The 9,899-nt window shown below is 46.8% G+C and overlaps 1 non-coding gene across 1 annotated transcript; it reads right to left on the bottom strand.

The window, feature by feature from the left end:
- Nucleotides 1-444: 444 nt before the first annotated feature.
- On the bottom strand, nt 445-551 carry LOC111725108. The gene has a single exon (XR_002773253.1). It is a non-coding gene; the product is annotated as a U6 spliceosomal RNA (small nuclear RNA).
- Between the last annotated feature and the right edge of the window lie 9,348 nt (nt 552-9,899).

Raw genomic sequence — 9,899 nt, 5'->3', positions numbered from 1 at the left:
CTCTTCCCAGGAAAGTCCCATTGCCCCAATGTCCCCCAGGGCCTTCATTGTGCCCACTCTGGGAGTCAGGATTAGAGTGTGAATTCAATAGGATTAGGTCTGACTGGGTGTAACAGAGAAATGAACCATCAGTGAATTAAACGAGATAAAAGTGTATTTCTCTCTCTCTCTTTTTTTTTGAGACAGAGTCTCATTCAGTTGCCCACGGTTGAGTATTGTGGCATTATTGCTCACAGCAACCTCAAACTTTTGGGTTCAAGTGATCCTCTTGCCTAGGCCTTCCCGGTAGCTGGGATTATAGGCACTCACCACAATGCCTGCCTGTTTTTAGATACAGGGTCTTGCTCTTGCTCAGCCTGGTCTCCAACTCCTGAGCTCAGGTGATCCACTGGCCTTAGCCTCCCAGAGTACTAGGATTACAGGCATGAGCCACCATGCCTGGCAAAAAATATGGAAGACTTCACAAATTTGCATGTCATTCTTATGCAGGGGCCATGATAATTTTCTCTGTATCATTCCAATTTTAGTATAGCTGCTGCTGAAGTGAGCACTGTATTTCTTTCTCATGTGACAGTCCAGAGTAGAGGAGCCCAGGGATGGCATAGCAGCTTTGGTCTATCAGCTCTTGGGAACCTGTTCCTTTTTCTTATCAGCCATGCCTGGCCTCCATTCCAGGTCTCAGCTCCATCACAGCTCCCCAGGTTTTACTTGGGGATCTCCTCTTATTCCTAGTCCATGCGGACTGAGGGGGACTGACTTCACTCCTGTTCTAGGTGGACACTTGATCTCAGCCTCATAAATCCATCAACACTAGGGTTTGGGAGAGGTGCCCTATTTTTCCAGCTAGTAAAATGAACACATGGGACTTCCCAGGGCCATCTTTGACCCTTGTGAATGAAGCCAGCCCAGAGGAGAGGCTTGACCGTCCTGAAGACACTTTAGCACCTGGATCCAGCCGAATCTGAAGCTCCAGGCTTTTCATTGACTTAAGCCAATAAATCCACCCCTCTTTTAATTTTTCTTCATTTAGTTGAGTACAGTTTCTATGACTTAAAACTTGATTTATACAAGGGTTTAGGATGTTATTCCTCATAGTCGTTTGAATTTAAATGAAGGAACTCTGGGATGAAGACACATTCAAACCTCAAAGGAATATGCTAGTGAAAGGAATGCATTAGAACATGTAGAATAGGCCTGTCCTCTCCAGTGAGCCCAGCGCCCTTGGCTCCATTCCCCTTGCTTTCATTTTCCGTGGCTCCTAGTTCTCCTCCGTCTGTGCCCAGACCTCCCTCTGGACTCTGCAGCTTTGTGCTCTGTCCTACTGTCCCCCTGGACACATCTGCTTGGAGAGCCCAGACACCCATTCATTCAAAGCCACATTCATCCCCTACCCCCATAGCCTGCTGCCCCTTTCATGGTGCTTGACCCCTCCTCCCAGCCCAGTCCCTTCCAGACCACCTCTGCAGTCCTGCTGTCCCTCACTTCCTGCCATCCTGCCACTGCTCACTGCCATAACTCATGTGAGCACCCTCACAGTCCCTCAGCCTGCAGACCTGCCCTCTCCTCACCCACTCACAGCTCAGCTGCCAGGGCTTCATCTTAAGCACACATTGGTTTGGGGTAGATGCTTTCTGTAGTCTCTAACCCTGAGGCAGGCAGGGACTGCTTGGAATGCCCTGTAGCTGCCTCTGAGCGGGAGATGCTGTGGGTCTGGTTTCCCATAGGGGACTATAGCAGTTCAGTGCCATCTTGGTGACCCCCTGAGGGTGGACTGAGCCAGAAAGAATGAACTCATCCCACTCTGCCCACTGCAGGGTAGATTCGGCTGAAATTTGTTGGCCCACTTGCTTCTACTCTAGAGGCCCTATAGGGTGGATGGCATAGGATGACTGACACCCTCATGACATCAGGGGAAAATATGAGGACCCAAGGAGCCCCCTGGGGACAGGGAGCCCTTGCTCATGAGCTTCAGGTAGAGGTGGAGGTAGAACTCAGGAAGGCCAGGATGAGGGCATCTATCCCTCATCCAAGGACTTCCATTAATTCCTGAAAACCCTGCCCCTAAATGAAAAGCCATTAAATGAAGAGATATTTTCATTAATTTTCATAAAAAAATTATTGTGGTTTTTATCCCATGCCAAGACAGCCAATTTCTCACAGATAGCAAAACAGCGTTCAAACAAGGAAAACAAGTTTTTGTAAGTAATATACGACAGTCTGAAATTAAGCACTATCATTTGTAAGTAGAAGGTAACGTGATGAAGGTTTCTCTCTCTCACAAAGGAGGTGCCAGCAGGTCAGAAGTGGGGAGAGCTGGGGTGCTTCCCGGGACCGGCTCACAGGCCATGATCTTTGGAGTCTCACAGTTACCTTGCACTAAACAGACTTAGAACAGAGAAGAATAACTTTGGGGCAAAATAAAGACTTAACAGAAAGTACTTACAAAGAGGTATGGCTGTGCGGGTGACAACATGAGGAACTGTGGAAGATGTCACTGCTCCCACCTCCTGCTCAGTGCCTGATAACAAAGCAAAACAGTTTGGTCCCCCTAAACCTGGCACACGATTCAGGTGTATCCCATGTGATACTCTCTGCCCACACACCATAGAGTCCATAGATGGCCAGCGCATCTTTGTCTGAAAGTGTAACACATGCAGGTTCCCAATTGCCTGTTGAAAATGCATTGAGGCCTGCAATGGTTGTGTCTGTACTGAATATGCACAGACTTTTTTTCCCCTTCTCCTTAATTCCTAAACAATACAGTATGGCAACTATTTACATGACATTTACGTTGTATTGGGAATTATAAGCAATCTGGAGATGATTTAAAGTATACAAGAGGGTTTGTGTATGCAAATACAATGCCATTTTATATCAGGGACTTGGACATCCAGTGATTTTTGGTATGGAGAAGTCCTGGAACCAATCCCTTGCAAATATCAAGGGATGACTTTATCTAATTAAGAGATTTAGGGTGAAAATATTTTTTTCTTTTTAGAAACAGAGTCTCACTTTAGCACTCTTGGGAGAGTGCTGTGGTGTCATAGCTTACAGCAACCTCCAGTTCTTGGGCTTAGGCGATTCTTTTGCCTCAGCCTCCCAAGTAACTGGGATTATAGGTGCCCACCACAACACCTGGCTTGAAAATATTTTTATAACAAAAAAAGGCAAGGGGAGGAATCATTGTCAGAAAAGTGGTATTGGCTCAGGGCCTGCAGTTTAGAGGTTAGGACATACACCACATAAACTGGGGCTGGTGGGTTCAAACCCAGCCTCGGTCTGCCAAACAATCATGACAGCTACAACAAAAAATAGCTGGGCATTGTGGTGGGCATCTGTAGTACCAGCTACTTGGGAGACTGAGACAAGAGAGTCTCTTAAGCCCAAGAGTTGGAGGTTGCTATGAGCTGTGACGCTAAGGAACTCTACAAAGGGTGACATAGTGAGACTCTGTCTCAAAAAAAAAAAGAAAGAAAAGTGATGTCACTTATCAAGAGCCAATGGAGTGAAAAGTGGCCAACTGAGGAGCCTGCGGAAGGGCCCATATTTTCCGAGGACATGAGGCCTCGGTTCCCAGCCCTGTTAGTTAGAGGACTATACAACCTTCTGCCCACCAGACTCAGCAGTTTGGAGCAAGCCAGTCCTCATGGTGGCGAATAATGTTTGCCCTGGGAACTCAGGAGAGGCAGAGCTGGGAAGCACTTAGGTCTCCCAGCTGCTCCACAGTGGCCACAGTGCCTTTCCCCTCCTCACACCTAGCAAATGCCCCAAGAAGGACAAATCCCATCAGTATGGTTGGACTCTGAGAGTTCACAGGATTCAAGCCAAAAAATAGGGCTTTGATTCCGTAGTTATGAAGGGAGGGGCACCCAGAGTCCCTACCTCCCCTTTCCCCTGTGTGAAGCCTAGCGCCATGCCCACATTTTGCAGAGTTTAGCTCCTCTCCCACTCCTGGCCACTCCTGGCCACACTGCTTGGATAGGATCCACTCCCTCAGCCCCAGGGTTGGGACATCTGGCAGCCAATCAATGAAGCTCCCCAACCTGAGGACTTGCTCCACAAATGGGTACATGACCAATTTCCGCCAATGAGACACAAGGACACTGGTGTTGGGGAATTCACAAAAGGACCCTCCTTCTTTTCTAAGACTTAACCTGAGCTGACTCTAACTTCTGAGGACAGCAATGCTTCTTTCTTCCATAGGCAGAGAGGCACTTCAGGGCCTTAGGAGTAACTGTGTCCCCACCTGAATTCAGCCTACAGTAGGTCAGCTGTGCTCACTGGAGCCAGGCTGAAAGTGGGGAATGTGCATGTGGCTCCAGACTGCTGACAGCCCAGTCATATTGTGGGGGGCAGAGAAGGCAATGTTAGGAAATGTGGACACTGTGGAAGACAGAGCAGAGAGTAGAAGCAGGGTTTCCAGTGATATCACCAGGTTGCTAGATCCAGCCTAACCTGGAACAGATTAACTGTATTTTAAAAAATTACATGAGCCCATAAATCCCTTCTACCATGTAAGCCAGTCTTTTGTTGCTTTCAACTGAAATATTCCTTCCCGGTACTGCTGCTCTCCTGTATCAAGGGTCACACCATGTGGGACTGAAAGAAGAGGCCCCAACACAGGGTTGTGCATAGGGTTACAGGGGACAGAGCACAGCTGGGCACACAGGGCCAGGGGGACTGACCGTGGCATCTGATACATGATGGGCTTCTGAGGCTGTAGATTGTTTGGTGACTCAGGGTCAGACATTCAGCCCGTGGCAAGAGCCTGTGTTTTCTCAAAGAAGAGTTGCTTATTCCAAAGCTCTGGAGACTCCAGTGCTGGCTGACTGCCATGCAGCATTGTGCCCTGCCCTGGACACTTTAAGCACCACTGGTAAGGACTGAAGACAAAGGGGCCTGGACCACAGCCCAGGGTCCCTGCAGAGCTCCCCCTTGCCTGGGGCCCCACTCAAAGCTGGATGCTTTCTGGTTGCTTAGTAAACCCTTTCAGATTGGTAGAAAGAATTGATCTTAAGGCTGCTTTCAAAATCCAAAGAAGTCCATCAAGCATTGTGCCTCTTTTTAAAGTCTCCTTCACTTTGAAGAGAATGTTCCAACATGCCTCAGACCAGTGAGCCTGCAGGATTCTCTCTGAGGCCCTGAGTTATGCCCCAGTCTCTGTCACATGTGCATCTTACCCAGACATCTAGGGCACCCGTGACTTCCTTCCTGTCGTACCTTATTAGCGTTTTGCTCTCGGTACAGAACACAAGCCCACTGGCAGCATGATGTCCCTTGGGATGGGGAGATGGCCCAGGGCTGTAGCAGGGGACAGGAAACCAGCACTTCCTGAGGCAGGGAAATAACACCCTGCTCCTCTCCCTGTCAGGGGCCAGCCAAAGGCTTCTGGAGCTTTCCATTTGTCAGACAGAGCACATTCCATTCTCCAGATCAGGGACTGAATACCAAGCACCAGGGCTGAATTAATTTACTCTACCAAGGAGACCACATCTGGAACAGCAACTGCAAATGGAGCTGCCACCCGATTAATTTTACAGTGTACCACTGCTGTTTGCTAAGGTCTGGCTATTTCCACGCTGGCCAACCTGTGGGATAGAATGGAATGTGGCCAGAATTGTCCCTACTACCCCCTCCCAGGGTTTGATGGGCGTTCTCCTCAGGGCTGTAGGGTTGCTGTCGGTTTACTGTGTTTTCAGGCCATAGGAGGGCAAATAATCTCCAACCTGACTGTCGTGGTCAGGAAGTTGATGTGGGTTTTCTGTCACCCACAAAGGCCTCTATTTCTTCTCAGGAACTTGAAAGGTAATTGCTGTAGGGGATTGAAGTCCCACTGACTTACTGTAGGCTGAATTTGAGTGGGAACATAACCCTGAGCCCCTGAAGTGCTCCTCTGCCTATGGAAGACAGGTATTCCTGTCCCCAGTAGTTAGAGTTGGCTCAGGTAATAGCTAACCATCCCTTTCTCCAGTGCTTGATAACCCAGGGAAAGGGCAGAAGTGCCTTTGGATGAAATTGGACAAAAGATTCATCACATCTCCTATATCTTATAACAGGTCCTAACTCAAAGGTACTGTCTACTCCTTCATTTGAGAAGCTCTGGGTCTGAATGAACCCTGGATTGGGAATTCCCATTCCAGCTACACGTACTCTAGTGAGCCCCTTATTTACTAAATTTAGAGGATTTTGGTTATATTTAGAACCAAGTAAGACCTCAGTGGGCTACTTGCTCATTTCATCCCAATGAGTAACTTGACTAATTGCCTATACACAGAGATCTCTGCCTCCAGGACAATTCTCCCCACTCCTTGTTCTTTAGGGGATGATCATGTGACCATGCCCACTATTTTAATATAATTACTTCTCCTGGGCTGGGCCATGAAAGCTTCTCCCATCCATTCTAAGATTGGAAGCCCCATTGCAACAGTAGCCCTTCTTGCTATAATTTCAGACTAGAGAGAGGGTAGCTGAATCCATTATTCAGATTGGAAGAGATTGGTAAAGGGCTTTACTGGTAGTGGCCGTATTTCATACACAGCTGTGACAATGTGCCTCTCACATTGCCTTTTGTAGTGTACAAATTGAACTGTGACCCCAGCAGCTGCACTCTGAGTTCTTCACTGTGTTTGTGCCAACGCCGCAGTTGCCTAGGCAGCGCCCAGCCCACCTATGCCCAGTAGGGATACCAGGTGGGCCCAGTCCTGTGAGGTGCAGGGCTCCTTTCACAGGTGACTATGGCTCATGGCTTCCCATCAGCCTTACTGGAACTTTCTTGGAACTGCTCTGTAGTCAGAGGCTCTCCTGACCCAGCTTTCCTTCCTTCTTTCCCTCTGTCCTTCCCAGAGGCCAGCCTGTGGCAATCCGAAGGCTCTACCCACTGCCTCCACCTCCCTCCCCATTTCCCTTCACAGCTATTTTCCAATCCCATCTTGTTGTCTGCTTCCTGGAGGACTCAAGATAACACATTTCATATCTTAAGTTGTCTAAAAGGTTCATGGATGTTTGTTTCATTATTCTTTATACCTTTTGTGTATCCGAAACACATTACTAATTTTCTGATAATAAAAATGACAAGATTATTATCCTTTTTGACTGATATCATCCTCAAGGGAAGGAGAGAGAGTCTCCGGGAATTGATATGAATTGAGAGATCTGCTCAGTATTCTATCTCAGGGTATTTTCACTTCATTCCTCTAATTATGCCAAAGATTTTCTGGTCCCTTTTTTGCCAATTAGTGTGGATCATCATATGGTCCAGGTTTACATTAGTGACTTCTGCAAAATGTCAGAACTTCTGCCAACTGCCTGAGATAACACCCTGAATGCAAATTTCTGGCAGCTGCGCCCATATCAATAAATACAGCTAAGTCCACACTTACATCCTTCCCATCTCGATCAAGGTACCCTCAAAATCCATTTCCACACACATTCCTCATGCTTTAGGAATATAAATGAGTGAATTTCTGCCATTCCTTCTGGTATAATGCTTCTCTCCCCTACCCTGATTCTGAATTCTACCACCTGGACCATATTGTATTCGGATCCTGAATATTCTGGGAAAAAGAGTGAGGGGTGGGTTATAAGGGAGCTCAAGGGTGCTGCAGTGAGGTACTTGGCGGCTTAGGGTCCTCTGGTCCTCACAATCTTCCCAGGTATAACCATTCCAATAGGGTACTCATATTTCCCTACCAATTCCCTCCATTTCTCAGAAGGGACTTGGTGAGGTTGTGAATTCAACTGACACTGTAATTCTGCAACTTTAAAATCAATCTCCAAGTTCAGTCTTCAGCAATTTCAACTCTATGGCTATATGCAATAAAAGATTCTTTCAGCATGGTCATATAATGGCCCTGAATTTTATTCTGTGCCTTGAGGCAAACATTTTGATTTGAGCCTGTCATTTTCTTGCTTTAAATTATCAGTATTAGGAACAACCATCTAATCTATGGTCCCAGCATTCCTCATACTTCATAAATTGGCCCATGGCAGCTGCTTTCACTTTTGGTTGGCATGTGGTCCCAGGTGACTGGAGGGTATAACATGATTACTTGTTCACCACCGTGTACCATTGGCAACCACTTTCCTATCCAATAATATGAACCAGAGTCTTACTGATTTCCCCCCATAGAGTTGTGAAAACCAATTCCAAGTAGCTCACATATCCCTAAGGGTTTTTCATGAATCCCACTTCCAGCACTAATTTCTGATTCAGGATTATTTGGTTGTGAACACCAAAAGTTGACTCTGAAAAAGTTAAACAAGAACAGAGGATTTATTGAAGAGATAATGAAACAGGTCACAGAATGGAAGAAAAAGCTGGACAACAGGTCTCCAGATAGCAGGAGCCAGAGCAGCTCTGGGACCTGAGTAGCATGGGCAGTCTCTCTAGGAAACAGCCATAAGATGCCCCAGTGCTTGCCACCTTTTATTCTTGTGTGTCTCCATTAGAGATTTGGATTATTGAGAGAGATTCTGTTGGGCTAGACTAGGGGCAGACCTAATCTTGTGAGAGGCTCAGGCCCAGTGATTGGCAACCTCACAGAAGACACATAGGCCCAGCAAAGCTGTTGTTCTGCCAGGGGAAAGATGTTGAGCAGAAAAAACCAGCATGTGAATTCTACATACAACTCCCTTTTAACTGTGAGCATTTTCACATTCTGTTCCCTCTTCTTGGAAGGCTCCTGCAGTTCTTGGCTTAGATGTCACCTCCTCTAGGAAGTTTTCATGAGCTCCCAAGACTTGGATAAGTGCCCTCTTAAGTGATTCCATAGCACTTGTCTCGCTGTATTGTAATTGTGTGTTTACTTGTCTTTCTCTCTCATTGGCTTGTGAGCGCAATGATAGTAGGGATTATGTTTGCCTTGCTATGGTTATGGGCCCCAAGTGACACAATTCATGGCATATAGTAGATCCTCAGTAGCTGTTTGTTACATGAATAAAAGATAAAGATCCGGCTCTTTCACTAACCTGCTGTGACCCTAGGGAAGGCGCTTTTCCTCTGCGCTTTAGTTTTCTTTTCCATCAAATGCAGGGCAGAAGTATGTATTGCTTAAAGATAGTTTGATGATAAGAAATAGGAATCTACTCAAGCTAGCCCAACAGAGGGGAGAGGGAACTATGAGGAATCAGGGGTGTCTCACAGAACTTCAGGGCTGTGCAAGGAGCTGCCTCAGGAGCTGGCGAACCTTCAGGAACCAGCACGGATATGTGCTTCATGTTACTTCCTTTCCTAGGCCTACATGGCTGCTCCTGACTGCCTCTCACTGTTAGGTCTGATGGAGGGTAAACGGGTGGCAAGGAAGTGGCTATAAGGGCAGAGAGTGGGAACTGAATTGTAGCTAGCAAGCAAATTGCAAACAGCTAGGAACTGTTCCCTAGTGGGAACATACATAGTTCCTAGTGACCTGCAACTGACCCAGAGCTCATTACCATCTAATTAAACCTCTGATGTAACTATTATGTAATTCCAACCTGTCTGTCACCCCAAAGTCAGGAAACAACAACCAATCCTATCAGAAGAAAGGCAGTGAGCTTATAAAAGGCAATGTGTGCTCCGACTCCAGGGCTTTTCTCCTCTCGTGGAGAATGACCCATTCCTCTCTTTCTGGAACTTATTTTTACTTTATGTAACTTCCTTCTTTACTTTCATTCTTTATGTGATAAACTACTTGTGTAAACTGCTTTGTGTCTGTGATCACTTTGTCATCGGCTCAATTTGGTGCCAGTGCTCATTCTTGACACTGGGAGCCTGGGGAACAGGGAACATCCAGACGGACCTGGCATCATTACATTCCAGGTCTCTGTCTCTCTTCTCTGTTCATGGATGACAGGGGTCTCATCAGTCCACATGTCTCAGGTTCTTACAGCTCTTGTGTCCTGGGTTGGATTCTTTAGGAGGC

Source organism: Otolemur garnettii, unplaced genomic scaffold, assembly GCF_000181295.1.
Source record: "Otolemur garnettii isolate 467f Iridium unplaced genomic scaffold, OtoGar3 scaffold00031, whole genome shotgun sequence".
Classification (NCBI taxonomy): Eukaryota; Metazoa; Chordata; class Mammalia; order Primates; family Galagidae; genus Otolemur; species Otolemur garnettii.
Note: the sequence above shows the minus strand (reverse complement) of the source record. Positions and strands in the feature narration are given on the sequence as shown.